This window comes from Rana temporaria, chromosome 9, assembly GCF_905171775.1.
Source record: "Rana temporaria chromosome 9, aRanTem1.1, whole genome shotgun sequence".
Taxonomy (NCBI): domain Eukaryota; kingdom Metazoa; phylum Chordata; class Amphibia; order Anura; family Ranidae; genus Rana; species Rana temporaria.
This window is the reverse complement of record NC_053497.1, coordinates 157513364-157539488: the sequence shown is the minus strand read 5'-3', so window position 1 is coordinate 157539488 and position 26125 is coordinate 157513364.

Here is a 26125-nt window from a genome sequence, read left to right as displayed (position 1 = left end):
CCTGGGTCATCTTTTGGGTGTGATACCATGTGACTGAGAAGTGGAATTTTGCAGCCTTTGGGGCAGATTTTGATGTTTAGTGCGAATTGAGTAGCGCAGTATTTTCTGTTGGGATCTGGTGGACAACATTTTTGTTTTCCTTTGTGTAGTACGGTCTGTCCTTTTGTAGACAGTGTTTTTTGCAAGCGTAAATGGTGCCAATGTTGCTTGGCTTGTTGTTCGCCATTTTGAGATGCAGTTTAAGCGCTATCTTTTGTGTGGAATTTCGTTTTTTGGTGAAAAGACTGCTTTGCATGCACTGAATTGTGATGGATTGTGGGACTGGCTTTGAATGCATTTTTGTGCACAGCGATGTGCGTTTTGGTGTTTGAATATTTGGGGTCCTTGGCAATTCATTTGTTTTTGAAGATCGTAGGGTCAGGGGGGGGGTCAACTCCTATTCTGCAGATGGGAGGAGATTGTTTTACCTTTCCTGAACCAAAAGAATTTTGTTTTAAAAGGAGAAAGACAGAAGAGAGTCAGTTCTGGTTTTGTTTACTATTGGATAATACTTCCAGGGGAGATTTGTGGTCCATGGAGTTTTTTTTTGATGAAGATAGACTTCCCCTCCCTCTTCCTGTCATTATGTAAATAAACCAGAATTAGGTTTTACGAGCTGAGCATACAACAGAAAGTCCTTTTTCAGCATTTATATATAAGCAGGAAGTCAGTGGGAGGAGTTTTTGAAGTCTTCTGAAAGATTAGCAATGGTATTTGTGTCCTGAAAGGACAACGGAAAATATTTTGGCGTTTAAAAGAGTGTTTTAAAGTTTAATTTCAGTCGTTTTTGTGTTATACTGTAAATACAGTTTTGGGTATTTTAGAGCAAACAGGAGGGCTTCACCATTACTGTTGTAACATCTAGATGCAGAGAGAAGCCACATTATTCTGCAGGTGATAACTGGGCGTAAGTGTTCCGTGTGGTTTAGTCTGGCGACGCAGTGTATGGGATGCATACACTGTGAGGGGTAGAGGCCTAATTTGGGGGTTGATCAGTGGTTGTTTACGAATCATTTGGCATAGTTACTCTGTAGTTCTGTGCCAGGAGGGTTGGGACAACAAGCCATAGAGATGATGCCTCGGTTAGGGTTTTCTAGTTGAGGGACTGGACCAGATAATGGTTGTAGTCCGTCAATCCACCGTAGAAGAAGGCACCGAGCGGTGCTCCCCGAAATGGGTGCAACGGTTTCTCTCGGACGCGGGAGGTAAGACGATAAGTCGATTTGAATCGCGTGGGAAGGAAGGCTTCCCACAGTCAGACGGTTACATGGTGCACAAAGCCTAGTTTTGGGGGCAAAGGCCTTTAGACCCCTTTAAAAGATTGCCAAGGATACTATTTGGGTATCCCTCTGGAGTGGATGTGGTTTCGCTGCGGCTTCAGAAATCTGTAATGATGAGGGTGGATGGAGGCGTGGTACACGCTTTGGTGACCCTCAAAGGAGAACGTTGTATAGCTGTCTATGCAAGGCTCTCACGCTGTTCTCATATTTTCCCATTGTATTTTCGTCTATTGCTGAAAGTGAAGGCAGATTTCCGGCTGGTTTTTGTTTTGTTTTTTTCATTTTTGTTTTGGATACTATGAATATCTCCCCCACATTTGTATATGAATGTTTGTATGTAGTAACGTGAATATGTTCGAATTTACCGCGGCGATCCTCCAATGCGTCGCGGCTGTAGTATTTTTGTAGGAACGGGGAAAGTAAGGGTTATAGAGGGTTTTGTCTGAATCGGTTTTGAAAGAATGTCATTGAAAATTTACAGGAATGTCATTTTTGTTTGCCATTCTCTGCAGGATAAATATGAGGGATGAAGTAATGATTTCTGCTTATAAGTATTTTTCAGGTCCAAGAAGCTTCTGGAAGTTTCTGTACATAGAGAGCAGGTGTATATAGACAGCTGTACACATGGATAAATACGAGTCTAAGAAGGTTTAAAGTATCATAGGCTATTTCATTGTTTCTTCTTCCTCCAGTCTTTAATGAGGAAGAAGGGGGGATAAATAAATGTAAAAGTGACAGTTTTTCGAACTAATAACACTAATCTTTCTAATTCTAAATCAAGTTTGTGCCAAGACTGTCTTTCTTTGATGGAATTTGAATCGGCAAGCAGCAGTCTGGTGAAGTAGGTTCTCATCTTAGATGAACCTCCCAATGGTTCCAGGTATTACAGCAGATGGTAAGGTATTACAGGCGATGGGGAGACATGCACAGATTGTGCAGTGAACACAGTCCCGAGGTCGGGGTTATTGTCATAAGGTTTGTTTGGAGGTCAACTGAAACCAGGGTCGTACCCACCTCACCAGCTGTCACGTCTTTTCTCAGGTGATGGGGTGAGTGCGATCACTGTAACATGAACTTCAAAGGGGTTCAGGAGAGTCTCTCCTGGACCCCGACACTGTAATTGGTTTTCATTTTTCCCAACCAGGTGACTGGGTCGTTTGTAAAGAAACTTGATGGATGAGACCACGCCAGCCACTGCAAGAAGCGGCTCAACTACATCAAAGAAATGAGTAGTATCTTTGTTTATTTTTATTTGTTTGTTTAGTAAATTTTAGCAGAGGTAACGATGAAAAGCATCCCAAGTTATTATTTAAAGTCTATTTTATGACTATTTAAGAAAGTGAACGGGACGGATTGCGGGGTCTGTTCTGAGTCTCCACCGAGCTTTAGTGCTCAGCGATGACAGCGGTACATGCTATTTATGATGTTATGATTGGTATGAGGATTATTGACAAACTAGTGAAGACTCCGAACAGACATTTGTCAATAGAATTTAATGAGATGTCTTTAGAGGGTAGAATTGTTTTTCGTTTTTATGTCTCTGCCTTTTGTTGGTTGGGTATCTACAGCTTAAAAGGTAATTCAAGAGGTTCATGTGTGGTGGTGAAGCTGTCCCAGCATCCTGTATCGTGGCCGATCGCGAGGATCTGATGGCACAAGAGAAAGTAGGAATGGCAGGGGCGGCTAGAAGGCACCAACCCCGACCAGGTCTGGGCATGGTTTCCTGCATGTACAAGGTGGGGGGGCTTGAGCTTATGATACGATTGAACAATTCACACCTATTGAGGATGGAATGTTTCATGTGACTGTTGAAGCTACAAGGAAGTTCTCACGGTCCAAGGGCGGTTTCTGGGAATTTACAAGTAAAGATTGTTATACCTGGATCGGGGGTTCCTGGGAATTGGAGTTCAGGCCCATATGGATAATGTTTGGGTCCCTGCAAGGCAGAGCCAGAGCTGTAGCTAAGTGAAGGTTGGGAATCTTTGGGGATTAATTTTTATTTTACAGCGGATCGTGGTTGATGGAAATGGGAATATATATATACTCATGTCGTTTTTATTTCTATTCTTTCTATGTCGTGATGAGGCGCTCCTGTTGCCTGATTGGACGCGTGACCAGAGCCGGAGCAGATGACCACATTTTCCTTGATGAAGACGCCCCGAAGCCGGACCCATTTACAAGACACAGAGGACCCCAGACCGATCTGCGATTACTACAGCTCACCAAGTTGTGCCCTCCTTATAAGTCATGTCTCCTGAAGAACAGAGTCTACATGTCAAGCCGTGTTTTCCTTTTTATGGACTATAAGGACTGATTCCTTTCTCGGTGTAAGACGACTATCCAGATTGGAAGGACAAGTGGGAGCAATATGACAAAAAGGGAGGACTGTGGTGGAAATTTGAAGATGTATTTAATATGTATTGTCATAATGGCACCCAGTCTTAGTACTGCCACAACCCGCTCTAAATAGAACTGACTGGGGCAGTCTGAGGCTGGTTGAATCTCGTCTGGTAGTAGAAAATGTCTTGAGGTTGGAATGTGATGTTTGCGGCGTGGGCATATGTCCGCCCCCACAAGGGGCCCTCTGTGCATTTAGCACAGACGATCGTTGGGGAGGGGATGCGCTCACTTCGCAAGCACACTAGTGGTTATGGACAGATGTGCGCTCTTATCTGGGTCTTGTCTGATCAGCAGGGCTTGCGATTCGTAGCGTACGCCTGTAGATAGCTTCCTTTCCACCTTAATAAGGGTATAATCTGGATATGCATTATTCTATGGAATGGCGCAGATTAGGATTCTATCAGGCGATTAATATGAGAGCTTATGATCAGTTAGAGGCAGGGGGGGCACTCCCTGCCACGCCCATAAGCCTTTAGCAGCATTGTATGTACTTCTATGCATTGTATTGTATCCATTGTATTATATTCTATTCATGTATTCTATGGGACTTCCTGTTAGAAGGAACGTCCTTATATGGTGTTAGCTGTGTCAGTGGAACATCATGTGTTAACCACTCCCATGAGGGAGGTGTTTAATGGGTGCAGTGAGCACTTCCTGTTTTGGGTAAATAAAAGGTGCTTGGCTGAGCCTTTGGGCAGTGATGCTGGCAGAATGATATGAGAACAGGCTGGTGATGGTGTCTCTTTGTATGAATGGCAGAGAATGATGGTGAGTGAATCTATTTAGCTTAAATAGGCATTATTTCATTAAGACTGGATTCTGTGCTTTATAGCACAGGGCAAAATGGCGCTGTGCTCTGCGTACGGCCTATTTTGCCACCACAGGGGGGAGGTGACAAACAAAAGCACATCATCCGCAAACAAACAGATTTTGTGGGAGGTAGAAGCCACCTCTAATCCCTTGACATCAGGGCTAGCCCTAATCAAGGCCGCCAGGGGCTCTATTGCCAGAGCAAATATTAAGGGGGATAGGGGACACCCCTGTCTAGTACCCCTACCTATCGGAAAACTCTCTGAGCGGAAACCAGAGTATTTAACATAGGCCTGGGGTTGATTGTAAAGGGAGTTCACCCACTGTAAATAGTGTGGTCCGAAACCCCAGCAAGCAAGGATATAGTTTAGGTAGGGCCAGGAGACCGTATCAAAGGCCTTCCTGATGTCAAGGGATAGCAAATGTATAGGGATCCTGCGTGTTCTGGCTAGATGTTGTAGGAGGACAACTCTTCTAATATTATCACTGGCTTGTCGGCGTGGTATAAAACCCACCTGGTCTTTATGAATTAATCCCCCAATAATGGGGTTAAGGCGTAAGGCCATCACTTTGGCCAGTAGCTTAATGTCAAGATTTAGTAATGAGATAGGCCGAAAATTCGACCAAAGGGAGTTATCTACATTAGGTTTAGTGATCATGGCGATTATAGCTGTCAATGTATCTCGTCCAAAGGAGTGATGTTGAAGCAAGGCATTAAAAGAATTAGCAAGGAGCGGGGCGAGGGTACCAGCAAATTTATTAAAGTAGGTGCCCGAGAGCCCATCAGGAACCGGTCGTTTGAGGTTTAAGAGTCTTGATAGCAGCGAGGACCTCGTCAGTCGTAATGGGTCTCTCAAGGCACTCACGATCAGAATTTGATAAAGTGGGAAGAGGGATATCTTGGAGTAGTGCATCTGCAGTAGAGGGGGAGAAAGAGGATTGGGCCTTGTAAAGGTCCTGTAACCTATCTCGAAATTCAGCTAAGACTTTCACAGGATTACTAGTGTAAGTGTTTTTGCCTACACGTAGCCTAATAGGGACATGATTCCGTTCCGGACGACGAAGACGAAGGGCCAAAAAGGAATCTGGTTTGTTTGCTTTGGTGTAGATAGTGTGGTTTGATCTACGAATGGCCTTGTCAGCTGATTCAGCCAAAGCTAGATCAAGTTCCGTCCTAGACTTTTCCATCAGTATCCTATGCGTCTCAGTAGGGGAGGACTGAAATTGGAGGGAACAATGATGAATATTCGATTCCAGCTCCGCTAGCCTTCCTATCACGGTTCAGATGGGTGGATACTGAAATGCATTTACCCCTGATTACTGGTTTGTGGGCCTCCCAGAGAAGCACAGGGGAAATGTCAGGGGTAGTGTTATGTTTCAAATATTCTGCTAGAGCAATTTGGATATCAAAGCAGTATGACTGATTGGTGAGATGCGCTTTGTTTATACACCAGGTACGGTCTTTGGACATGGGGATTAGGGAAGAAACGGTGGTAAGCACTGCACAGTGGTCGGACCAGGAGATAGGCTGGATAACAGAGTTAAGTAATATGGGGGAGGAGGCGATCGAGATAAAGATATGATCAATTCTGGAAAAAGATTTATGTGGGTATGAATAAAAGGTATAATTTTTCTTAGTTGGGTTGCACTCCCGCCAGGTGTCAAGCAAGGAAGCTTGTTGCAAGAGTTTCCGGAAACGTATGGAGGGGGAATATTGGTCAGGAGCATAAGGCGATTTATCTATATGTGGTTGTAGGACGGAGTTGGAGTCTCCACATAAAAACAGCGTCCCTCTACAGTGAGAGCGCAGTACCTGTAATAAGTGTGAAAAGAAGGGATTCGGGTTCATATTAGGGGCGTAATAGGAAACAAGGGTAGTCTCAACATCCTGAAGAAGGCCAACTAATATGATATAACGACCCTCCGGGTCCTTAATCTCAGAAGTTACGGTAAAAGGGAGAGTGTGATGCAGAGCAATCAGGACTCCACAGTGTTTCGTGGGGGCTGATGCACCTGAGGGTATCGGGAGATAAAAAAATTGGGGGTAGAGTGTTTCTTGAAGAGCTACTATACCTGCTTTCAGGGTTGCAAATGTTTGGAAGGCCTTGACTCTCTTATTGGGTGAGTTGAGACCCTTAACGTTCAACGAAAGCACATTCAAGGGAGCCATCTGGGATCGGTTGTGGGGTGATGAGATGAAACCGTCAGGGCCATGTGACCCAGCCGACCTAGAAGAAGAGAAGGAAAAAGAGAAACGAAAAAAAGAAAAAGGAGAAAACGGAAAATAAGAGTTATCATGTAGGGCAAGTAAATGGTCTCAGAAAGGGAGAAGAGTCTAACTCTATCGCCCGACCAAATAGTACACCAACACAGGAGCCAGCCAGCTAGTCCGTGGGTGGGTGGACCATAAGAAAGGGGGAGCAGTGACAGCTCCCCGCCACAAACGGGATATACGTAACACATTATACAAGACAGTTTGCAATAGAAAGTCAATTGAACAAAAAGACTTGCACCTGGAAGGATTATTGCAAGCAAAAGAAAAATGTAAACACTGGCAACATCAAAATTAACAGGACTGATTTCATCAGCCTAACCTTTCCATTGTCTCAAGGGAAAACCCATCAGGGGAGTCGCTTAAGGGACGGGGGAGGGTGAGACAAAGATCAGGGGAGAGGTGGGGATGACAAACAGAGAAAACACAAAAGGTAAAAGGGGTTGGGGATGGGGGAGGGGGGGAGAGGAAGGGGGAATAAGGGGATGGGGGGAGAGGAAAAGGACCATGAAGGGAGGGAAAGGGAAGGGGACTTTTAAGGGGACGGGACACAAGAGTGCACATAATGACATAGTTGTAATGAAATCCCACCCATGTGTTTGAGATTATAACTGAAAACCACCAGCACAGTATATAAAAACATAGGTCAACGACCGCCAGCACCCAAAGGGGTACAGGCGGGGGTCAACCCAGTAGTGCATAAAGAATCATCCGCACCGGGTGAATCGGGGAAAGGGGGAACAAAGCTACACAAACTGTCTGAGCCAACAGCATTAAAGAATAAGCCAGGTAAAACATAAACAAAATGGAAAGTAAACTTTGGCATAGTGTGGATCTGGACCTGAGCAACCTCTAGGGATGATGAGGGGTTGCAGCAATCCTCTCCTCAGGGGGAGAGAAAATTAGGGCAGGCAGTCCCTGAATGCCTCTAATGGAGGATCGTTCATGGGTAGATCGGTGAAAAACGAAGGATCCAAACAGTTTAATCATCTCTGAAGAGGAGGCAATCTCCGACGTCAGGGGAGAACTAAGAAACCTGCAAAGAGAGAGTTAAGAAAACAGACAACGAGGTGAGTACAGCTGACGATCAGGCACACCAGTTTTAGGCGTGCGAGCAGGTGTTCCCTTTCGAACAGAAGAGGTGCCCAGCTGGGGCCTCTGGGGGGTGGCCGAGTATGGATGAGCAGCATTACGAGCCGGGGTGCGGGGTAGGTTAGTCTCTGAAGTTTGTGCCGGGGCAGCCAGACGGAGGGACTCCAAGAGGCGCTGGAGGGATTCTGGTGTAGTGGATGAATGCTGTTGTCCTTGTTAAGTAAATTGCAGGGCAAAGGGAAAGCGCCAGGTGTATTTCAGTTGGTTTTGCACAAGCACCTGTAATTGCGGTTTCATGGCACGTCTCTTCGCAATAGTGTGAGGGGCCAGGTCAGAAAAAAGCTGGTAGTTATGACCCTGGAACAGGAGAGCGTCCTTATTGCGAGCAGCGGCAAGCAGCTGCTCTTTCGTGCGGAAATAGTGCATTTTAACAATGATGTCCCGAGGGGGACCGTCTTGCTGGCGGCGGGTAAGGGCCCTGTGGATTCGGTCAAATTCTAACCGTTCGATCGGTATGGAGGACGCTGAGAGCTCCTGGAATAGGGCCGTGGAGAAAGACTGCAGGTCATCGAAAGTCTCAGGTATACCGCGGATGCGCAAATTCGACCTGCGAGAGCGGTTCTCCGCGTCCTCCAAACGTGAGAGGAGAGTGGCATTCTCATCACGCAAGGCCGCCTGCTCTTGGGCCAGTTCTAGGAGGGTGAGCTCCATGTCGTCCACCCTGGTCTCCAGGTCAGCCGTCCTCTGGCCTAGCTCCCTAATTTCACGTGACAATCTATCAGTGATTTGGTCAGAGGTAGTTTTAAGGGCCTTTTGCAGCATGGATTCCATGTGTTTAAGAAAGTCCATCTGAGACATACCTGACGATGGTAGGATAGGGGAACCGCCGACATGGAACTCGGTGCAGTCGTCCTCTTCACTGTCAGCCTGTACAGATTTGTCTGGGGAGGCGGCCTGCTGTCTAGCCAATGCTTTCCCTGCCATCTTGGAAGAGGCGCGGGCCAGGGCTTCCCTGATAGGTTTTGGCTTTGTTTTGCCGCGGTGGCCGGTCAAAACCATCCCGGGTGCGACAGTGTCTGTTCCGGAGGGGGATGCTCGAAAAAGCGGGGTTGCAAGGTGGTCCAGAAGGCTAATTAGGTCCCGATAGTGTGGCGGGAAGTGCGGAGCTCTAAAGGAACACGTCCTCCATCGCGAGCCTCGCGCATGCGTCCCCTATTTTTTTTTTTTTTAACTAGTAATGGTGGCAATCAGCGACTTGCTTCCCGTCGCCACAGCCGCCCACCTCACAGCCTGTCAAATCTTACTCCCCGGGGCCCCTGGCTACTACTGGATGGGGAGTGGAGGAAGATCACTCCACCAGGGAAGGCAAGAAGATAAGCAGGCAGGCGGCTGGCTGGGACTTGAGCCAAGGCAGAAGAACATGCGAGCGGAGCTGAATGGGCATGCACAGAAACTGAAGAAATATTCTCTCTGCTCTGACCAGTACATGGTCATCAGAAAGGGGCACACATAATGGAAAAAAATGCACCCCCCTAACACTAGTAGGAGCGGTGGAGACGGGGGTGTGTAATTCAGATATTTTTTTTTTATTCTGCACTGACTGTCTTTGAAATTGCCCCACCCCCTTTTCAATTTCAGAGGGGACAGTGTCCTCAATCTGGGGACTGTCCCCGGAAACGGGATGTCTGGTCACCCTATTGTAGCAAGCTTTTAAAAAGTGACTACTAGTAGCATTGAGATACCAATCCTCATGAGGATTTGCTGTATGAGTTTTTATAGATTTTTCACTGGACATTTTTCCAGCTGCTGTATTTGACTTTAGATGTGTGTTTTTTCTGCAGCCAATAAACTACCCAGCATGTTATCCTGTGTGTCCCTGCAGTTTTTGGCAGGGGCTGGAAAAAAAAAACATAACTAGCGGGTATTGAGAGGAGTTTTTCAGCTGTAAAAATGCTCTAACTTTGATAAAAGCCTAAAGGGGTTGTAAAGGTCTTTTTTTTTTTCCTAAATGGCTTCCTTTACCTTAGTGCAGTCCTCCTTCACTTACCTCATCCTTAGATTTTGCTTTTAAATGTCCTTATTTCTGAGAAATCCTCTCTTCCTGTTCTTTTGTCTGTAACTACACACCGTAATGCAAGGCTTTCTCCCTGGTGTGGAGCCTCTTGAGGGGGGAGGGGGCGAGTAGGCAAGTCAGGACACTCTACTTTGCAGATAGAGAAAGGAGCTGTGTGTTAGTGGGCATCCTGACACAACTGCTCGTCCCCTCAAGAGGCTTTCTCCACACCAGGGAGAAAGCCTTGCATTTCTGTGTGTAGTTACAGACAGAAGAATAGGAAGTGAGGATTTCTCAGAAGAAATAAGGACATTTAAAAGCAAAATCGAAGGATGAGGTAAGTGAAGGAGGACTGCACTAAGGTAAAGTAACCTATTTAGGGAATTTTTTTTCCTTTACAACCCCTTTAAAAACACCAAAAAACACAGTTTATCAGCGTTTTTAAACCATAAGCTTTTGTTGGAGTATGGTTTTGCTAAATAAAAAAAGTTAAAGTGCTTCTGCAAAAACAGCTACAGCTTTCTACTGGCGTTTTTATAACGTCCAGTGTGCATGAGCCTTATGCCGCGTACACAAGACCATTTTTCATGATGTGAAAATATATATTTTTTTAATTTAAAGTCATTAAAAACGATCATGTGTGGACTTCAGAACATTTTTCGCGACGTGAAAAATGGCCATTACAAATTTAGAACATGCTCTAAATTTTCACGTTGTCGTTTCTCACGTCGTGAAAAATTATCGTGTGTAAGCTTTAACAACGGGAAAAAAACATGCATGCTCAGAAGCAAGTTAAGAGACGGGAGCACTCGTTCTGGTAAAATGAGCGTTTGTAATGGAAATAGCGCATTTGTCACGCTGTAACAGACTGAAAAGCACGAAGATTGAAAAAAAAGCGAATCGTCTCTCGCCAAACTTTTACTATCATGAAATCAGCAAAAGCAGCCCAAAGGGTGGCGTCATCTGAATGGAACTTCCCCTTTAAAGTGCCGTCGTACGTGTTGTACATCACCGTGCTTTGCTCCAGCATTTTTTTTCACGATTGTGTGTATGCAAAGCAGGCTTGACAAGAATCACGTCGAGAAAAACTTTGTTTTTTTCTAGGACAAGAAAAACGGCCGTTTGAATGCGGAATAAGAGTCACCAAACAAATACAGCAATCATTTAGGGCTCATGCACACTGGACGTTGTTTGATGTTTTTACAGCAGCTGTGTTTGGCTGTAGATGTTTTTTTCTACAGTCATTAAACTCTCCATCATGTTATCCTATGTGTCCATGCACACATAGGCTGTTAACGGCAGTTTTGGGCAGTGGCGTTTTTTGAGCATTAAAGAAAACCCAAAACTAGTGGGTTCTGAGATGGTTTTCAGCTGTAAAAACGCTCTTACGCTGATAAACGGTCAAAAACTTCGCTCACCAGCTTTTTTTTACACTTTTGATCCATTGGAAAAAAAACGCTAAAAACCACTATTGCAAAAAAGTTTAAAGAAGCAGAGGCCTTACAATTTTTTGTGGTGTAAAACAAAATCTGTGTGCAATAATGAACGCTTACTCATTCTTATCAATGTAGTAACGCTTAAATTGCCAAGTTCTCCAAACCAGTGTGTCAGTCCTTTCCTTTAACTGTGCTGTGAATGGTCGCTATAAGCTTAGAATGCAGCCAGACACATGCAGATTTTTTTTTTTCCTGCGGTTTCTTTTTGTTCGTTTTTTCAACTCGTACTAATGTCTCCACCTCTTCAGATAGAGTAGTTATATGTTTGCTTATTAATCCCTGTGGTTTCCTGGAAGATGATCCCATGTGCGGGCAGGTGTAGTTTACTGTTGTAAAGTAGTACGTGGGGGCTTGCGACCAGCAGATGTGACGGTTGTGATCTAAGAATGAGGCCTCACCATCTGGCAACACTGTGCTTGTGGACAGTATATACACAAACAGGTATTCTTGACTATCTGCTGACCTTTGCCTTTAGCCCTCACCCCTCAGGGAGCTGACCCCTGCTAGGTTAAACATTAGAAAGCCATTCTTCCGTGGAGATTCAGGCTATACAGTATATGCTGTACTGAACATCATCAGGCGTTCAACCTAAATGCTGTAATTCGAGATTTTCCTAGCTTGTGACGGAAAATATTGATTATATGAAGACAGGAGGCGAGTATCTTATGCATTAATCCTTCTTTATTAATGCTCACAGCAGAAGTGTAAAACCTTTAACGAATGTAATAAAAGAAAAAACTGGTAGAACCACACCTCCCAGCAGTCCCATGGCCTAAACCACTCCCATCCTAGTCTCTATAAATGGACTGCTCTCACTAGAATCTTCCTCTTTCTTTGCGTGAGTACGAGGTGTCGTTTCCTAATCTCCGATTACCGACTCTTCGGCCAGCCGGCCCACGATTTGTAACCGAAGATTTCCAAAGAAGGTAGATCGTAGGCCCCGACTGTGTCGACCCACAGCACTTGTTGATTGAACCGAACAGGGGAACATCACCCTAACCATAGGTCAACCGAACGAACGACTCCAGGTAAACGAAAAATCAGTAACCTGAAATAGAAGACCCAAAACATGAAAGGGTTGGGAAGGGAGGGAAGATACTCGCCTCCTGTCTTCATATAATCAATATTTTCCGTCACAAGCTAGGAAAATCTCGAATTATACATCAGACAGGAGGCTCATATCTTATGCAAGTTCAAAGCTAACACAGCATAAATATATACCAAAGAAAAGTCAAAACATTACATAGCAATCAAACATCATAAAACAGACATGGCAACATGATCCTCCGGTCTGAAATAGAAAAAACGGAAGACTGATTCAGAAGACCAATCAGCCGCCATTAACAGCTCAGAGAGTGAGCCTCCGGTCGCCATCACCTTGGTAGCCATGGCCCCTCTGGCCGAATGTGCTCCAAACAGCGTGATGTCTATACCCGCCAACGCCATGGTGGACCTAACCCAGCGCGCTAGAGTGGCGGTTGTGACCGGATGATGAGGTCTGACGTAAGAAACTAATAGTTGAGAGGAGCCCGGACTACGTAGATCCGCGGTGCTAGCTTCGTATGCTTGTAGGCATCTAACCACACAGAGTCGTGGGTGTGTAGGGAAAAAGGGATAAAAAACCGAGTGCAGGCCGGTCTTTGTCCTGCGGACTATCGTGAACTTGACGCCTTGAGGTGAAAATTGGCGCCTAGAGATGTCCAAGGCTCTAACGTCGGAGACGCGCTTTATAGAAATCAGACAAAGCAGGATAGTAAGTTTGAATGACAGCATCTTAAGAGACAGCGACTCGTTGTCTTCCCAGCTCGAGAGCATGACAAGGACCCTGGAAACGTCCCAAGTGGACTGATACTTAGGCCGCGGGGGTCGTTTGAACCTGATACCTCGCAGGAGTCTGCAGATCAGGGGGTGTTTGCCGACAGGCCTGGAATCCACTGGATAGTGATAGGCCGATATGGCCGACCTGTAAACATTGATGGAACTGTAAGCCTTGCCGGAGGAAAAAGACTCCGCCAAGTAGTTCGCAATGATGGTTATAGGGGCACGCAAGGGATCAGCTTGCCGTTGGTCACACCAACGTACCCAGAGTTGCCAGGCTGATCGGTATGCCGACCGAGTCCCCGGGGCCCAGGCCATGGTGAGGAGGTCTCTAGCCGAGCTTGAAAGGCCGTCGCCCGGGTCTGGCATCCAGAGACCAGCCATGCTAGGAGCATCAGGTTGCCGTCTTCCACCAAGGGGTGAATGCCCTTGGTCGGGTGTAACAGGATACGAGGGAACTGGGGAAGGACTCTGGGATGGTCGATGATCGAATCCAGCAGCAGAGGGAACCAAGGTTGAGCTGGCCACCACAGTGTGATCAAGACCACCGTTGCTCTCTGACTGGCGATTTGCCGAAGGACCCTGGGGATCATTGAGAACGGGGGAAACGCATAGTGTGTACCCCCTGTCCAAGAGTGGCGGAAAGCGCCCACTGCCGCGGACCCTGGGTCCGGCCTCCAGCTGAAGAAGTGGGGCAGTTGGTGGTTGAGGCGAGAGGCGAAAAGGTCTATGCCCAAAGGTCCCCAAAGTAAATTTATCTGGGTGAAAACCGAACGGTCCAAACCCCAGTCGCTGGAGTCTACCAGATATCGAGAGTTCCAGTCTGCTACTGTGTTGGAGACCCCCGGGATGTATTCTGCTAGAAGAGAGATGTCTCGAGACAGACAGAAGTGCCAAATCTCCGCGGAGATGTCCGCTAGAATCTTGGATCTGGTACCTCCCAGGCGGTTGATGTATTGAACCGCTGAAATATTGTCCATGCGTAATAATACGCAACAGTTGGTCCGTGTTGCCAGGAAACTCTGAATGGCGAAGAGAGCCGCTGAGAGTTCCAAAGCGTTGATATGTAGCAGGGATTCCTCCCTGGACCAGATCCCTCCTGTGGACAATAGTCCCAAGCGGGCGCCCCAGCCATGTCGGCTCGCGTCCGACTCGATGACTACATCTGGTTGTGCATTGAAAATTGTCCGGCCGTTCCACTCGGTGGCGGAGCCACCAGCGTAACTCGACCTGAGCTTCTGGGGATAGGGACACTTCGTCCGCGTAGCGGAGGCCCCGTCGCAGGTGTAAGATTTTTAACCTCTGGAGGGCCCGGTAATGTAAGGGAGCCGGGAAGATGGCCTGGATGGATGCAGCTAGTAGGCCGACTATGCGTGCTAGAATGCGTAGGGATAGGGAACCCTTGCGCAGAACCGCCCTGATCTCTTTTCGGATTAGAGCCAGTTTCTCGCTGGGAAGTCGCAGGATAGCGAGTTGGGTGTCTATTGAGAAACCCAGAAATTCCATCTCCTGTGCAGGGGCGAGAACCGATTTTTCTCGGTTGATCACGAAGCCCAGGCTTTGTAACAGGTCGATGGTCCAGTTCATGTGACGATACGCCAGATTCCTGGAGTAAGTCATTATGAGGAGATCGTCCAGGTAAATGATCAGACGAACTCCTCTGCTCCTCAGCGCTGCCACGACCGGTTTCAGGAGCTTGGTAAAGCACCACGGGGCTGAGGACAGGCCGAACGGTAGGCACGTAAATTGCCAGATGCGACCCCACCATCTGAAGCGGAGGAGATGTTGAGAATCTGGATGCATGGGAACCGTGAGGTAGGCGTCCTTTAGGTCTACCTTGACTAACCAGTCTCCGGGGGTGAGTAGGTCTCGGAGGCAGTGAATGCCTTCCATCTTGAAATGTCGATAGGCGACATGTTGGTTCAAGTCCCGGAGATTTATGACCGGGCGATAACCCCCCCCCTTCTTCTTGACCAGGAAGAGGTTGCTGAGGAAGCCCGGTGACGGGGTGACGACTTCGGTGACCGCATGTTTGGCTAACAATTCCCGAAGTTCGGTGTCTATAAGGGTCACATTTTGTTCTGAAAAATGGATAGGGGGTGGTATTATCCCCAGAGTCGGTGGGGAAACTAGGTCTATTTGGAAACCCGTTACCGTATTCAGAACCCAGGGATCTGCCGTAATCGCAGACCAGGCGTGCGTAAAAAACATTAGGCGGCCTCCCACCGGTATGAGGGGAAAGGGAATGAGAGTGGTACTCACCGGAATACGGGCGTGAACGAGGGTATCCTCTTTGGCCGCGTCCTCTCCAGGGTCTTCCACGGGGAGGGAAGAATGGTGCCGGTTGCGCGGTGGTGGTATAGTGGGCGGGAGCCTGGGTATAGTGTGTTTGGGCAGAAGACCTCTGAAAGGGTCTGCCCGTGTTGTATCGGCCGGCAGAACGGCCCCTGTTTCTGCCGGCCCGGGGAAAAACTCTGGCATTGTTGGTTTTCTTCAGGGATGTTTGTGCCTTGTCCAGGCTGTTGAACATGCCAACAAATTTATTAATGTCCTTTATTAAGGACTCGCCAAAAAGCATGCCCTCTGCTGAGGGGCCTGGCTCGGATTCTGCTAGATGGGCCAGCTGCGGGTCGAGGCGCATGAGAATTGAGCGCCTGCGCTCGACTGAACAGGCGGTGTTGGCGTTGCCCGTAAGGCATATGGCTCTTTGGGCCCAACCGCGCAGTTGAGTTAGATCAACCCCTTGGCCGGTTGTTGCGGATTGTTCCGCCAGATTCAGAATTTTGGTCAGAGGCCCGAACAGGTCCAGGATACGATCCTGGATATTTGTGAAGGACCGATCGATCCCTTTCTTAGGCATCTTTCCTGTTTTAAGCAGGTATTTCATTAGTATAGGGTCCACTGTAGGTGTGACAACCGCTTTCATAGGGATATGCGGGCGGGGGCACTCCGCTCTAAGTTTGTTGCGATTGGATTTATCCAATGGTCTCCGTGCCCAGAGCTCTACATATTGGGACACATGGGGCAGGGGAGACCAGTCCCCCGAGCGGGGATGTGAAATAGTGTCTGGATTGAAAAGGGGTTCCCCCATGGTGTCTAATACGTCCTTGCCCTGGTTATCAGGGTTGGCATCCGGGAGGATTGCCGAAGCCCCCGCATCCTCTTCCTCATAACAATCAGACCCTGAGACCTCTGATTTATCCGACTCGGCGGATGAATCGTCGTCTGACTCTATGATATAAGAGTCTGGTTTGGCTCTCTTAGCGGAACCATGCCTTTTTGTTGACTCTCTGAGGCTCAGAGGTTGAAAAGGGTCTGTAGGATGCGTGGGGTGGCAGTCCGTGGAAGGATCTGCTCGCAGCATATTGTTAGCTTCCCCTGCCGGGGAGTCCTAAACCGTCACCACGTTCTTCCTTTTATAGGAGGATTTTCCCTTCTTTGTGGCCGGTTCTGTGCCGAGTGGTACGGGCACAGGGGGATAGTTAGATTGGGAAGGTCCAGAAGCGGCAGTTACTGCTAGTGCTGCTTGGACGGACTGGTTAATAAGGTCCTGTAATTGGGAAGTACTGAGAAGGTGAGTAGGTTCCAGGACCAATTCCTGCCCTATGGGGGAGGGGGAGCCCTCTTCAGTCATGGTAATGAAAGAGAGAAGGCAGCGGTGCAAGGGTTAATAATGCACAGAAAGTTTTACAGATATCTGGGAAAATAATGTATGGCAGGCAGGCACACCTAAAGGTTCTGTGAGAATTTAGGGTATTAGAATGTGGGCACAGAGTAAGGATGGGAATTAAATTCCCAGGAGAAGATGTGCAGAGAACAGACTATACCAGGCTCTCCCTCCGGTCACCAGCGCCGACTGGCACGCGACGGGAGGAGAGCCTGGAAGCGATTGCGCTCTGGGGGCGAAGTCTCGCGAGACTACGGCCCCCAGGCGTCTATTGGTTGGAAGAGTGAGAAAGCACGTCTCCCGGGTCCAGCGCGCAAAGCGATAGGACGGCGTGGGCGGCTCTGCAGGAGTAGAGCGAGGGGAGGCTCCGCCTACTTGGCGACGCGCGTTCGTCCTATGGAGGGGAGAGAAGGGGAAAATTGACCAAGATGGCGCGCCGCATAGGAGAAGGCAGAGGGAGGGAGGGGTGCGTAGATCGCTGACAGATCCGACAATAGCAGCGGTCCCAGCGGAAACGGAGGTAAGGAGAAATATAGAGGGGCACAGAAAAGTGCTAAGGATAAAGAGGTGGGAGATACAGTAAACTAAAGGTAAAAAAGAGCTTGGGAAAAAAGCTTTGGTATCAAGAAGATATGGGATTTCTTCAAAGTCGCACCACTATAGACATAGAAAATATAATATATATAATAATAATATCATATCTAATAATCTGGTATACTTATCTTATGCTCCGCCGTGAGCAGAAAGAAAGAGGAAGATTCTAGTGAGAGCAGTCCATTTATAGAGACTAGGATGGGAGTGGTTTAGGCCATGGGACTGCTGGGAGGTGTGGTTCTACCAGTTTTTTCTTTTATTACATTCGTTAAAGGTTTTACACTTCTGCTGTGAGCATTAATAAAGAAGGATTAATGCATAAGATATGAGCCTCCTGTCTGATGTATAATCATGCATTTTTGTGACCAAAAACTTCTACATGTCCATGTCCCACTGGGTGCAATAACTTAAGACCAGTAGCCATGTAGTAAATATATTTTTTTCTTTACAGTTGTTGAAAATGTTGCAGCACTTTATGGAATATTCCCACTTAACCACTTGCTTACTGGGCACTTAAACCCCCTTCGTTCCCGGAGCAATTTTCAGCTTTCAGCGCTCTCACACTTTGAATGTTAATTACTCAGTCATACAACATTGTATCCAAATGAATTTTTTGTCCTTTTTTTCATACAAACAGAGATTTCTTTTGGTGGTATTTGATCACCTCTGGACTTTTTTATTTTTTGCGCTATAAATAAAAAAAGGCGGAAAATTTTGAAAAAAAATGAATTTTTCTTAGTTTATGAGATAAAATTTAGCAAAATATTAATTTTTCTTCATACATTTTGGCCACAATTTATACTGCTACATGTCTTTGGTAAAAATAATCCAAATTAGTGGATATTATTTGCTCTTTGTGAAAGTTAGAGAGTCTACAAGCTATGGTGCAAATCATAAAAAAATTATCACACCTGTTGTACCGGTGCCTATCATTTCTTGGGGCCCTGAACACGCCAGGAAAGTACAAATACCCCCCAAATGACCCCTTTTTAGTAAGTAGACATTCCAAGGTATTTAGTAAGATGCATGATGAGGTTTTTGATGTTGTAATTTTTTCCCACAATTCTTTGCAAAATTAATATTTTTTTTATTTTTTTTTCCCCCTCACAAAATTGTCATTGTAATAGGTTATTTCTCTCACATGGCATGTGTATACCACAAATGACACCCGAAAATACATTCTGCTACTCCTTCTGAGTATGGCGATACCACATATGTGGGACTTTTTCACAGCCTGGCCACATACAGAGCCCCAATATACAAGGAGCACCATCAGGTGTTCTAGGAGCATAAATTACACATCTAACTTGTTGACTACCTATTACACTTTTGAAGGCCCTGGAGCACCTGGACAATGGAAATGCCCACAAAGTGACCCCATTTTGGAAAGCTAACACCCCAACGTATAATCTATGAGGCATAATGAGTCTTTTGAACGATTCATTTTTTTCCAAACGTTTTTGGAAAATGTGGAAAAAAAATGAAAACGCAATTTTTTTACGCAAAGTTGTCCAGTTATAAGATATTGCCAACACATAGCCTGTACATAGCAAAAATTACACCCCAAAATACATTCTGCTACTCCTCCTGAGTATGGCGATACCACATGTGTGGGACTTTTTAACAGCCTGGCCACATACAGAGCCCCAATATGCAGGGAGCACCATCAGGTGTTCTAGGAGCATAAATTACACATCTAACTTGTTGATTACCTATTACACTTTTGAAGGCCCTGGAGCACCTGGACAATGGAAATACACAAAGTGACCCCATTTTGGAAAGCTAACACCCCAACGTATAATCTATGAGGCATAATGAGTCTTTTGAACGATTCATTTTTTTCCAAACGTTTTTGGAAAATGTGGAAAAAAAATGAAAACGCAATTTTTTTATGCAAAGTTGTCCATTTATAAGATATTGCCAACACATAGCCTGTACATAGCAAAAATTACACCCCAAAATACATTCTGCTACTCCTCCTGAGTATGGCGATACCACATGTATGGGACTTTTTCACAGCCTGACCACATACAGAGCCCCAACATGCAAGGAACACCAACAGGTGTTCTAGGGACACATAGCATGCACATGACAAGAATTACACCCCAAAATACATTATGCTAAGCAAAGGGTAAACAAAAAAATGTACCTGTGGTTTTAGTAGCGCAGTTGTCCACGGGACGATAGCACTGGTCCAGGCAGCAGGCAGGGACTTGGTCAGCAAAAGAAAATGCAATTGTCCAGGCAACAGGCATGATGGCATAGGTCCTACAGGCAGCAGGCAGAAGTAGGGCCTCGTTCAGGACAGAATGGGGACAGGGGTAGAGGCTTCTCCCACCCAAATCTCTTTGAAGCCTCCAGGCAACCAGACCCTAATCTAGAATGAGAAAACAAACAATAGTTTTCTTCATCCATAAAAACAATTCTGGAGCCCCTCACATGTGAGACCCCTGTGCTATGAATCCCACTAGTCCACTGGCAGGGTAAAAGATCAGTTCAAGAGGCAGGCAAAAAGAATGGTCAAACAGTCCAAGGTCAGTTCCAGATCAGGCAGAGGTATAAACAGAATCGGTAGGCATAAGCGTGGTCAAATAACAGTCCAGGGTCAGTTCCAGATCAGGCAGAGGTATAAACAAAATCGGTAGGCAGAATCGTGGTCAAATAACAAGCCAGGGTCATAAGCAGAGGTATAAGGGGTGTGAAGGTAAATGGCAGGAAGGGACTAATAATTTAGAAGGGTATGGTAACGGCTGAAACAACCAACTACGCAGAGGCCTGGTTTGGAAGGGCATTGGGGACAATAAAAAGTGGTGTCTCTTCTCACTCCTTCTTTGGAGCACACCCAGCATCTTTTTTGGGATTTTTGGCCTGTTGGTCTGGGAGGGATTTTATCTGGGAAGTGGCGCTCGTGAAGTCGGCTAACCACATCGGATCTAATGTTTGCTGGTGGGTTGCTGGGGTATAAAAGGGAAGTGGTGATTTCCTCCTGGAAGTAAAGGTAGGATTTGGGTCTTCGAGTGGATTTTCGATATATCACATAAGTATTGTACATGGCCAAATTGAACAGGTAGATAGAAACTTTCTTGTACCACTGGTATGATTTTCTTGTTGAAAGGTACGGTTCCAGCATTTGGTCATTCAAATCGACCCCCCCCATGAACTTATTGTATTCGTGGATACATCTTGGTTTCTGGATTCGCCCATTCCTCCTCGTTCTGGTCTCAACGAATGTGTTGTTGTGGATGGTAGAAAGAACGTACACATCACTTTTGTCCCTCCATTTCACGGCTAGAACTTCGTCATTCCGTAAACTCGCCGTCTCCCCTTTTTTTTATTTTTTGGTGACAAGGCTTTGAGGAAAGCCCTTCCGGTTCGACCGTACGGTGCCGCATGCTGGTGTCTTTTTTCTATACAGGTTTCGGAACAGGGGCAAACTTGTATAGAAATTGTCCACATACAAATGGTATCCTTTCTCCATTAGTGAGTTTAGGAGTTCCCAAACAATTTTCCCGCTGGTCCCAATGTAGTCTGGACAATTAGGGGGGTGTAGCTGGCTGTCCTTTCCTTCATATACGTTGAAGGCATACGTATATCCGGTGGCTCGGTCGCATAATTTATAGAGCTTCACCCCATAGCGGGCCCTTTTGGAGGGAATAAATTGCTTTATGCTGAGCCTGCCAGAAAACTTTACAAGTGACTCGTCAACACATATGTTTTGGTCCGGGGTAAACAACTGGGGGAAAATTTGGGAAAAATAGTCAAGTAGTGGCCGAATTTTATAAAGTTTGTCAAAATTTGGGTCATCTCGGGGAGGGCACTGGGTATTGTCACTGTAGTGGAGGAATCTCATTATACTTTGATATCTGAACCTGGGCATTTTTGAGGAAAAGATGGGCATGTGGTAGATGGGGCGGTTTGACCAATAGGAACGTACTTGGCATTTATGGTTTAGTCCCATACAAAATACGAGGCCTAAAAATGTTTTGAACTCCTCCACTGTTACGGGTCTCCACTGGAAGGGACGGGCATAATAGGACGTGGGGTTACTTGATATGAATTGATCCGCATACAGATTGGACTGGGAAACAATTGAGGAAAGCATGTCGTCCGTAAAAATCTAATTGAAATAGTCAATCGGGGCGAAATTTTCTGTGTCCACTTGGACTCCTGGCTGGGCCGTGAAAGGGGGAATGTTGGCTTCTCCTGAATTAGGAGGAAGCCACAAGGGGTACTGAAGGGAATAGGGAAGGCTGGCATGGGACCTAACCCTTTGGGACTGAGGTGCCACCCCACTGGTACGTAACCTTGCTTGCCGAGGTATTGCGGTGCTGGTGGATGGCACTGCGGTGCTGGTGGATGGCACTGCCTCCTCAGCAATACGCCTTCGTCTGGCGGGGGGACCCTCCTCCTCCTCTTCTTCTTCTTCCTCTTCTTCCTCCTCCTCTTCTTCCTCCTCTTCTTCCTCCTCTTCTTCCTCCTCCGGGGATGTCTCTGCTCCACTGCTAACTACCGGCTCGTAGTTAACGTCAGATTCGTTGTCTGAATTTGCAGGGGAATCCGAATCGCAGAGCTCCCCGTTGCTCTCGTCGGCCGCAATAATTTCAAACGCCTCCTCGAGTGAAAATGATCTTTTAGCCATTGTTGGCACTGATGACACTGACAGGTGGCACTGACGGCAAATGGGACGGGCAGATGGCACGGGCAGGTGGCACTAATGGCAGGTAGCAAATGGCAGGTAGCACTAATGGCAGGTAGCACTAATGGCAGGTAGCAAATGGCAGGTAGCACTGATGGCAGATGGCACAGGTAGATGGCACGGGCAGATGGCACTGATGGCAGATGGCACTGGCAGATGGCACAGGCAGATGGCACGGACAGATGGCACGGACAGATGGCACAGGCAGATGGCACGGACAGATGGCACAGGCAGATGGCACAGGCAGATGGCACGGGCAGATGGCACAGGCAGATGGCACGGGCACTGATGGCAGATGGCACTGGCAGATGGCACTGATGGCAGATTGCACAGGCAGGTAGCACTGGTGGCAGATTGCACTGATGGCAGATTGCACTGGCAGGTGGCACGGGCAGGTGGCAGTGATGGCAGGGGCAGGTGGCACTGATGGCAGGGGCAGGTGGCACTGATGGCAGGGGCACTGATGTGATTTACACTGGGCAAGGTGGCACTGGGTGATTTCACTGGCAAGGTGGCACTGGCAGGGATTGTGGGCACTTTTTTTTGTGTGTTTTTACAATCCTGAAAACGAGAACGAGAAATTCACTGAAAACGAGAACGATTCTCTCCTCACACGCTGTCTGTGTGTGAGGAGAGAAAGCCGGCGATGAGAGATGATCTCATTTGTTTACATTTGAGATCATCTCTCATTGGACGGCTAGATCGAGTGCTGAATGGCCGCTGTGATTGGCCATTCAGCACGATCTGTGATTGGCTGTGTCCAAAGGGACACGGCCAACACAGTTTTTCGCTGATGCGCGCTCGCAGGGACGCGCAGGGAGGCGAAAAAGAAATGACGTCCAAAGACGTCCTGTTGGCACCTCAGAACCGCACTGTTGACGTATTTTGTCAATAGCGCAGGTCTGAATTGGTTAAAGCTTGCAATCTAGTACTGCTACTACAATTTGCAGGCAAACTACGTTCTAGTTGCACCGGGTTTTGAGATCAGTATTTTCTTTTCTTTCATTTCTCCATAAGATTTTGTTTGCACTTGTAGTTGGGGGGCTGTAAAAACATACGGTTGAGCTGAATTTTTACCAGTCCCTCCCAACTGTTTCCCTTAAAGATGCAAATACAGCGGATGGGGGTGTACACATGGCATGGTGGGAATGCGTTCCATCATGCGCAGCAAAAGTTGTCCCCTCTGACGCACTCAGCACGCAGTAGCAACCTTTGAACGCATACCATTCACCCGAATAGGACCGCACTGCAACTGAGTGCAATTCATACACTTGCAGCATGATGGTGCTTGTTATTAGAGGTTAAGACAGGGGCTGGGTAGGCAAAATAGCATCTCCTTGCTGCCTGTTAAATGCCCACTTTGCTTATAAATTTGGTGGTATTTGTTTAGCAATTTGTTACAAATTGGAGCCATACAATAAAAATGTGGCAAGTAAGAACCATTTGAATTTGTGTCACACGTCAGTATTAACAATTAAAATGTTGCAGGATTTTTTATGAAATTGTTGCAAGGCTTCTAACTACATACTGTACACACCAGAGATGTATCGCAAATACTTCTTTGATTCACCCCAAATGTGCGTGCTGTGCTCTACAGTGAAAAAAATAGAGCAGGAGAGTTTTTTTTTTCCCCTGCATTGGGTCACATTTAAAATCTATAGATCACAGTAATGTGCATTGCAGCACATAAATTGCTGCCACGCATCATGGTGGGACCTGGCTCTTAAAGCGGTACTTAACTCTGCAAAATACTCACCTTCAGCTTCTAGCGATGTGACAGTTACATTTCTCATCGGCCACTGTTGTCTTCTTTCTGGGCTACTTCCGGGTTTCAGAGTCTTCTGCGTCCTGATTGGCCAGACCGATGTGTGTTCCCAGTACAGAGGAACACAGATCGGTCCCCTCCCCTTGTGAGTCCCCTCCCGCTACAGTTAAAAATCACTCCCTAGGAAACATATTCAACCCCTTCAGCACCCCCTAGTGTTAACCCCTTCCCTGCCAGTCAAATTTACACAGTAATCAGTGCAGTTTTATAGCACTAATCGCTGTATAATTGTGAATGGTCCCAAAAATGTGTCAAAAGTGTCCGATATGTCCATCGTAATGTCACGGTCACAAAAAAAATCGCGGATTGCCACCATTACTAATAAAAAAATAAAAATGCAATAAATCTATCGCCTATTTTGTAGACGCTATAACATTTGCTCAAACCAATCAATATACACTTATTGCAAGATTTTTTTTACCAAAAATATGTAGAATACATATCGACCTAAACTGAGGATTTTTGTATTATTATTATTGTGATATTTAATCAAAAAGTAAAAAAATATTGTTTTTTTTTTATTGTTTTTTTTATTGTCGCTCTTTTGTTAATAGCGCAAAAAATAAAAACCGCAGAAGTGATCAAATACCACCAAACTAAAGCTCTATTTGTGGGGAAAAAAGGACTTACATTTTGTTTGGGAGCCACGTCACACGACCGCACAATTGTCAATCAAAGTGCGACAGCGCTGAAAACTAAAAATTGGGCAGGAAAGGGGTGAAAATGACCTGTATATTGAAGTGGTTAAATTTCGTGCCTGGGGGGGTGTCTATCGTATGCCTGTAAAGTGGGACATTTTTCTAGTGTTTAGCACAGTCCCACAGCAAAATGACATTTCTGAAGGAAAAAGTAATTTAAAACTGATAGTGGCTTTAATGAATTGTCGGGTCTCGGCAATAAAACTCAGCAGATAAAACTCATTGAAAAAAAACGGCATGGGTACCCCCCAGTCCATTACCAGGTCCTTTGGTCTGGTATGAATATTAAGGGAAACCCCAAACCAAAATTAAAATTGCGTGGGGGTCCCCAAATTCCATACCAGGCCCTTCAGGTCTGGTATGGATATTAAGGGGAACCCTGCACCAAAAGTTTTTTAAAAATGGCATAGGGGTCCCCCTCAAAATCCATACCAGACCCTTCAGGTCTGGTATGGATTTTAAGGGGAACCCCTGTGCCAAAATAAAAAAATGGTGTAGGGGTCCCCCCAAAAATCCATACCCTTATCCTTATCCAAGCAGGCAACCTGTCAGGCCGCAGGAAAAGTGGGGGGAAGAGCGCCCCTCTCCTGAACCTTACCAGGCCACATGCGCTAAATGGGGGGGGTGCTTTGGGGTCTGAACCCCAAAGCACCTTGTCCCCATGTTGATGGGGACAAGGGCCTCATCCCCACAACCCTTAAACAGTGGTTGTGGGGGTATGCAGGTGGGGGGCTTATAAAAATCTGGAAGCCCCCTTTAACAAGGGGACCTCCAGATCCCAGCCCCTCCATGTGAATTGGTAAATGGGGTACATTGCACCCCTACCATTTCAGCAAAAAGTGTCAAAAATAAAGACAGCTTGGGACAAGTCCTTTATTAAAAAGTCCAGAGATGTAGATCCCTCTCGCTCCAACTGAAAAAAAAAAAAGCTGCTACAAATGCGCCTCCGTAGGAGGCTCCCGCCAAATGATAAAAAAGAAAAAAAAATGCACCAATCAACTAGCACTCATGCTAGATAAATGGTAACATAAATAAACATGTAAGTCAATTATGTAAAAAAAATGTCCCAAGGTGTAATAAATCTTGTTGGTGTCAACATCTGAGACGAACAGCACCACAGTGAACGTTTATAACATCCGTGAGAACCGCCACCACATGGAAAGCCTCTTACCAGAATGATAAGAAAAAACAGCCTTAAAGGGTCACTAAAGGATTTTTTTTTTTTTTTTAGCTAAATAGCTTCCTTTACCTTAATGCAGTCCTGGTTTCATGTCCTCATTGTTCATTTTTGCTTTGATGTTGCTGTAATTCCTCTCTGTTCTGGACACTTCCTGGTTGTCTCTTTCCTGATCACCACAGCAGTACTGGGAGATTTCTCACTGTGG